Source organism: Pinus tabuliformis, chromosome 6, assembly GCF_031772625.1.
Source record: "Pinus tabuliformis cultivar Carrire ecotype Pingquan chromosome 6, CPIR1, whole genome shotgun sequence".
In the NCBI taxonomy this organism is placed as follows: domain Eukaryota; kingdom Viridiplantae; phylum Streptophyta; class Pinopsida; order Pinales; family Pinaceae; genus Pinus; species Pinus tabuliformis.
Window position 1 is genome coordinate 1,630,751,615 of NC_142292.1, and position 7,162 is coordinate 1,630,758,776.

At 39.7% G+C, this 7,162-nt stretch overlaps 1 long non-coding RNA gene across 1 annotated transcript; it reads left to right on the forward strand.

Moving 5' to 3' along the window:
• Positions 1-350: 350 nt before the first annotated feature.
• Positions 351-5,130, forward strand: LOC149265161 (uncharacterized). Its single transcript, XR_016250791.1, has 3 exons — positions 351-1,224; positions 4,604-4,816; positions 4,958-5,130. It is a non-coding gene; the product is annotated as an uncharacterized LOC149265161 (long non-coding RNA).
• The last annotated feature ends 2,032 nt before the right edge of the window (positions 5,131-7,162 follow it).

Consider the following 7,162-nt stretch of genomic DNA (forward strand, 5'->3'; position numbering starts at 1 on the left):
CTACAAAAACTAACATACTATAACTTTCATATCATGAAGGTGCATGGTCCTTCCCCTAAATCATGTTGGATTGAGGTAAAGTGACCAAATTATCCTCATGGTCCTTCCCCTTGATCATGTTGGATTGAGGTTAAGTGACCAAATTTATTTACCATCGTGGACCTATGACAGCTTCCAGTGACCACTTGTGCAAGCCTCCCTTCTTTATATTGTTGTCAACAACTTGTTACAGCTGGTATTCGCATCGATACTGTTGAGCAATTAGTTTTGTAATAATTATGAATCAATTTTAGCAAACAAGCATGTAAGATAATGTTTTTGGAAGTTCCGTATCAAGATTTTGGTTTCTTGTTTTTCCATATAATGACTTTCAGTACATCTCTCATCTCTCTCTTTCTGATTTAAAACATGCAATTTGAGGGGTATTTGTACATTACAGTTTTTATAAAGAACAGATATACTGGGGTATTTATTTACCTCCTAAAACTCATGCCATTCGACCAGGGCAGAACATAGCAGGGATGGAACCTGTTACTCTTGATCAACCTCATGAGTGAACCAATGCCTCATTGGCTTCTATCCATGATATATTCTGAAGAAGGGATGGCCTCTTGATCAATCTCACGAGTGAACCAATAAATCGTTGGCTTGACTATCCATGATATATACTGAAGAAGGGGGATGGCTGCACTTTGAAATTGCTGCAAAATTTTGGGTGTTTGCCAAAGATGTTGTTTTCCTTATTAATAGGATATGATGGTTAGGCTGACGTGCATTAATAGGTGGACTGACTATTTAGCTTTGCGTTGGATTAGCAATTGGGGGTTTGTATTTTTCTCTATTTTGCTTTGCTTCAGATTAATACTTGGTGGTCTGTATATGGCTCTATTATGTTCATGATAAAGCACAGTTCCAATATTAACGTTAACTGTGTTCTATTTCGCCAGTGATTTGCACCGCATCAATCCAAAGGAGCTAGACAACATGGCTCTTGCTTTATCTCCTTTATCACCTTGAGGCTCGTACGGTGTTACCTCTGTTGGGATCCATGCTTGCGAAGATCTATCACAATCCTCAAAAAGATGCAAACCAATCTCGTTTGCAAAAGATATTACAGTTTTGGGCTTTCAATGAAGCTTATGACAATGAAACTATGTATAGTTTAGCTGGAGCTGGATTGGCAAAAAGAATCCTCCATGTAACAGCCATCTATTGGTCTAATAGGTACTTCTTTTGATTGTAGCAACTTGTTGCATTTTTTGTTTTCCATTTGATATATAATTGTACACAAAGCTTGCCTCTGCTTAGGGAATTCCAGAAGCTTTTACTCAAAAACCTCTTTAATGGTCATCAGTTTCACAAAAAAAACTCCTAGTCATCAACAAAGCACAAATTTTTGGTGTTGAAAACACAGTTCAGTTCAATTCAATGACAACTCAACTTTTTGTAGCACAAATCTATTGGTCGAATAGTTACTTCTTTTGACTGTAGCAGCTTGTTGCCTTATTTGTTTCCATTGATGTATAATTGTACACTAAGTTTGCCTCGTTCAGAAGTTCCATAATCGTCTACTCAAAAACCTCCTCAATGGTTCTTAGTTTCACAAAGAAACTCCTAGTCATCTGCAAAGCATATGAACAACACAGCAACTGTTACAACAACACAAATCTTTGGTGTTGAGTACACATTCAGATCAATTGAATAACATCTTAGCGCTATGCAGCCAATGTGGTATCCCTGTATATGGTATTCATCAATTTCTGTGTTTCCATTTATTAGTGCCTACTCTGACCCATCTAGCTGCTCAGTGGACTTCTCAACCACCACATCTATCCCCTGTTAGCAACTTAGCATTCATATCCATTTTTTCCACTAGGGATTATAATAGGACTGTTTTCCTGAATCCAAATAGGAAGTGGGTGGCTTACCCCCTTTTGAGCCCTCTGAATATCCTATAGTGATTCCTCTACTTTTATATGTGCCTGGAAGAGCTACAAAATTTTTCAAAGTTAAACCTCTAGAGAACTGGGAAACAAGATGATGAAAGGGCTGTTACGACACCACAAATCTTTGGTGTTGAGTACACAGTTCAGATCAATTGAATGACATCTCAGTTCTGTGCAGCCAATGCGGTATCCTTGTATCCGGTATTCATCAATTTCTTAGTGTTTTCATTTACCAATGCCTACTCTGACCCATCTAGCTGTTCAGTGGACTGCTGAACTGCCACGTCTATCCCCTGTTAGCATTCATATCCATGTTTTCCAATAGGAATTATAATAAGAATCTATCCCCTGTTAGCATTCATATCCAAGTTTTCCACTAGGAATTATAATAAGAATGTTTTCCTGAATGCAAATAGGAAGCGGTTGGCATACCGCCTTTTGAGCCGATATGCTATAGTGATTTCTCTACTTTTATATATGCCTGGAAGAGTTACAAAGTTTTTCAAACTTAAACCTTTAGAGAGTCAGGCAACAAGATGATGAATGGCTGTTACAACAAAACAAATCAACAAATCTTTGGTGTTGAGTACACAGTTCAGATCAATTGAATGACATCTCAGTCCTTTGCAGCGAATGTGGTATCCTTGTATGCAGTATTCTTCAAATTTTCAGTGTTTCCATTTATCAATGCCTACTTTGATCCATCTAGCTGTTCAGCGGACTGCTCAACTGCCACATCTATTCCTGTTAGCATTCATATGCATTTTTTCCACTAGGGATTATAATAAGAGTGTTTTGCTGAATGCAAATAGGAAGTGGGTGGCATACTCCCTTTTGAGCCCTCTGGATATCCTATAGTGATTTCTCTACTTTATATATGCCCAGAAGAGTTACAAAGTTTTTCAAAGTTAAACCTTTAGAGAGACAGGCAACAAGATGATGAAAGGGAGTCAGCCTATACTACTGTTACAACAACACAAATCTCTGGCATTGAGTACAGAGTTAGGAAGTTTTTCAAAGTTAAACCTTTAGAGGGCCAGGCAACAAGATGATGAAAGGGAGTCAGCCTATACTACTGTTACAACAACACAAATCTCTGGCGTTGAGTACACAGTTCAGATCAATTGAATGACATCTCAGTCCTTTGCAGCAAATGTGGTATCCTTGTATGCAGTATTCATCAATTTCTCAATGTTTCCATTTATTAATGCCTACTCTGAACCATCTAGCTGCTCAATGGAATGCTCAACCGTCACATCTATCCCGTGTTAGCGTCATATCCATTTTTTCCACTAGGGATTATAATAAGAATGTTTTGTTGAATGCAAATAGGAAGTGGGTGGCATACCCCTTCTGAGCCCTCTGGATATCCTATAGTGTTCCATTTTTATATATGCTTGCAAGAGTTGCAAAGTTTTCCAAAGTTAAACCTTTAGAAAGCCACAGAAGTTGATGAAAGGGAGCCGACCAAGTCATATAGGTTGGTGATTGTATTCCACTCCCCTTTGCCTAATATGCAAGTTGTGATGTAGAAACTGGAAAAAATCCATACGGAAGCCAAGATCAACTAGTGCGGGAAGGTTAGCATTGGAGCTTACTATTGATCCTAGTGAAGTGAGCCACTGTTATGTTGTTTATACATCATACAAAGCAAATAATATCAAGTTATAATACATCAATGAGTGCCAGAGCTTCAGCAAAGTTGGGCATTGGAGCTACTCTTGATCCTGATAAAGTGAGCCAGGTTCAACTAATGCAGGAAGGTTGGGCATTGGAGCCTACTGCTAACCCTAATGAATTCATCCAGTACTAGGATGTCTATACTTATTTAGGAAGCAAAATGGCTCAAGTTGTCATACATCAATGATTGCCAGAGCTTGTGGTATAGTTGAAGTCCATCCTCTTTTTTACAGGTACTTGGATAATGCTATGTAATTCGAACAGTTTGTAAGAATTTCCAAGTGCTTTGTAATCCTAAATGGCTCAAGTTGCCATACATCAATGATTGCCAGAGCTTGTGGTATAGTTGAAGTCCATCCTCTTTTTTACAAGTTCTTGGATAATGCTATGTAATTCGAACAGTTTGTAAGAATTTCCAAGTGCTTTGTAACACTATTTTGCAAAGCATCACTTGTGAAGTTCACAAGCTGTAACAGTTATCCATTTCAAATGCATTATACAGTACATGGCTTAAATTGTTCCCCTTTAAATCCTTTCATGTATCAGTACGTACTCCAACCCTTTCAGCTATTCAGTACACTGCACAACCACGACATCCATTATCCATTGTTTCCTGCAGGGCTTACATCAGGAATGTTTTGAAAATGCCAAATAGGAAGTGGGTGCCTTAACATGCCTCTTCCCCTCTTCCCACCTTGAATCAACTTGTCAATATAGTTAGGTAGCAGTTAATATTCATTTTCGAGACAAGTCGTTGTCGAGACTGAGTCATGTGATTTTGCGCTCTATTTTTTTTTGTTCCGTGTAAATCTCTCAGTGAATTTTGAGTAAGTGATAGGATTTTGGCATTTGGCATGTTTGGGAAATTGTAGTATTGTTGAAAGAATCCTCTGTTCCAATGCTTATCTAGCAAATTAGCACCTATTTGAGGGACTGATGCTGACAGAAGCAATATTTTGTCTCTGCATTTGCTACAGACATTTGCCAATGGCAGAGACGAAAAACAAAGAGTGATCAGCAAGCTAATCTTTCAAAACAAATTGGCAAATGACTCGAGCAAAATTCCAAGGATGTTAGATTGAAATCACTTTAGCAGGGTAATGCTTCAAATAATGAAACGCTGGTGACAGGCTTGAAAGGAGTCGGAGGAGGAGCTAAAGACAAAGGTGTTGAGGCGAATGTTCTTGCTTGTAAGTTTGGTTCACCATTTTGAAGTTCTTGCATTGGACCGGGATTCATTTATTTTATAAATCCGTCAAACATCAACTCTTATTGTATGGTGTATCACTGGTATGAGCTGGGCCTTAATTGATATTGACTTGTGAGTGCAGATTACTGTCCACAGCCAGAGAAGAGAACAAATAGAACAATTACTTGGTTGTACCATTGTAACCAAAAAGCTGCGAGCCATGCTTCAATCTGGAGATGAACAAGTAAGAACACTAAAAAGGAAGGCAAAGCACGTTTTTAAGTCAGTCGGCCCTCGTCAATAAAGACTGTTCCAAAAGGCATGTACTGTGTCAATGCGGTTGACAATTGATTACGACATGCTTGTAGGAATTTACAGGGTAAGTTCCACAGAAGAATACCAAAAGGACACCGCTCACAACCAGATCTCAAATCAATACACCAGTATTTTTGACGTGGTTAAAACCCTCAGAGTGCAAGGAGGGAAACAGTCCACGGCCTGTCCCAACGTGGGTACAGACAATTTATTAATCAAAGAATGAAAATTTACATAAGCTTCTCTCATGCACGGATTACCCGAACAATGACCCTCCATGCGCTTTAAATAGAACTCATGGACCAATCGGGTGTCAAGCCACGGATCAAGTGTCGGTAATACCGAGGTGAGAGTGAACCGTCGGATCACTACATATCGTGACCGTCGGATTGTAAGTTACAAAATGTACAACGGTAAAGAAACACACTTTACCTAACTCTAACCTAACTCTATACTAGACCAAGTTGAACTTAACTATATCCTATGTGTCGGAATATCCTAACATCCCCCCTTAAGAACAACTTGGGATAGGATTGAAGGATTTACAAATATGACACAATAGGAGAAGGAAGGAGGCACTAGAGCCTATCCCCCCTTAGTGACAACTTCCTGAACTCCAAGCATATATCGAAGTTTAGTGAACTTCGCCTCTGTGAGAGCCTTTGTGAAGATGTCTGCAACCTGATCATCCGTTGGACAATATTGCACTTCAAGAACATGGTCATGAATGAGCTTTCTGATGAAGTGCATGTGTAGTTCAATGTGTTTGCTGCGCTGATGCTGGACTGGATCTTTGCATAGCTGAATGGCACTTTGATTATCACACCAAAGTGTGGTTGGATGCTGCTGCTCAAAGCCAAACTCTGATAGGATCTGACGAAGCCACAAGGCTTCCTTACTAGCTTCCACGGCACCACGATACTCTGCTTCTGCTGACGAAAGAGAAATGGCAGCCTGTTTCTTACAAGCCCATGTAATAGGTCCTGAACCAAGAGTGAAGACATAACCGGCAGTAGACTTCCGATCATCAAGGTCACCAGCCCAATCAGAATCAGTGAAACCAACTAACAGAGGAGCTGCTTTGGCACTGTAATGAATCCCAAACTGTACTGTACCTCGAACATAACGAAGTATTCTTTTAGCTGCTTTCCAATGACTTTCACGGGGGTTTTGCATAAAACGAGCAACAAGGCCAACAACAAAGGAAAGATCAGGACGAGTATGGGTTAAATACAAGAGTTTTCCGACAAGTTGACGGTATAAGGTAGCATCAACTTCAGGAGAAGTACAAGAGACTGAAAGTTTGACTCCAGACTGAAAGGGAGAAGGGGCTGGCTTACAGTCTTCCATGTGAAAATGACGAAGAATATCACAAGCATACTTGGACTGGGAAAGGAAAATACCCTCTTGGGATTGCAAGACTTGAAGACCGAGAAAATAGTGTAAGTGTCCTAAGTCTGTCATTTCAAATTTCTTTTTAAGGCTGGACTTCACATGGTTTATAAGGTTGGGATCACTACCAGTAAGAATAAGATCATCAACATAAAGAACAAGGATGATGAGAGAGTTGCCCACTTTCTTGGTGTAGACAGTATTGTCAGAATGACACCTAGAAAAGCCAGATTCTAAAAGAAAGCTATCCATTTTGGCATACCAAGCTCGAGGAGCTTGCTTGAGGCCATAAAGGGATTTCTTAAGTCGACAAACGAGGCTGGAGTCTGTTTGTATGAAGCCAATGGGTTGTTCCATATAGATTTCTTCCTGCAAGTCCCCATGCAAGAAGGCAGATTTAACATCCATTTGATGGACTTCCCATTTTAAAGAGGCAGCAAGGGAAAGAACAAGGCGGATAGAGTTCATTTTGGCAACTGGAGAGAAGGTTTCAGTGTAGTCAATGCCTTCAACCTGTGAAAAGCCCTTAGCAACTAGACGAGCTTTATGTTTATCAACTTTCCCATCTGGTCCATACTTGGTTCTGTAAACCCATTTGCATCTAACAAGTTTGCGTCCCTTTGGTAGAGGAACAAGATCC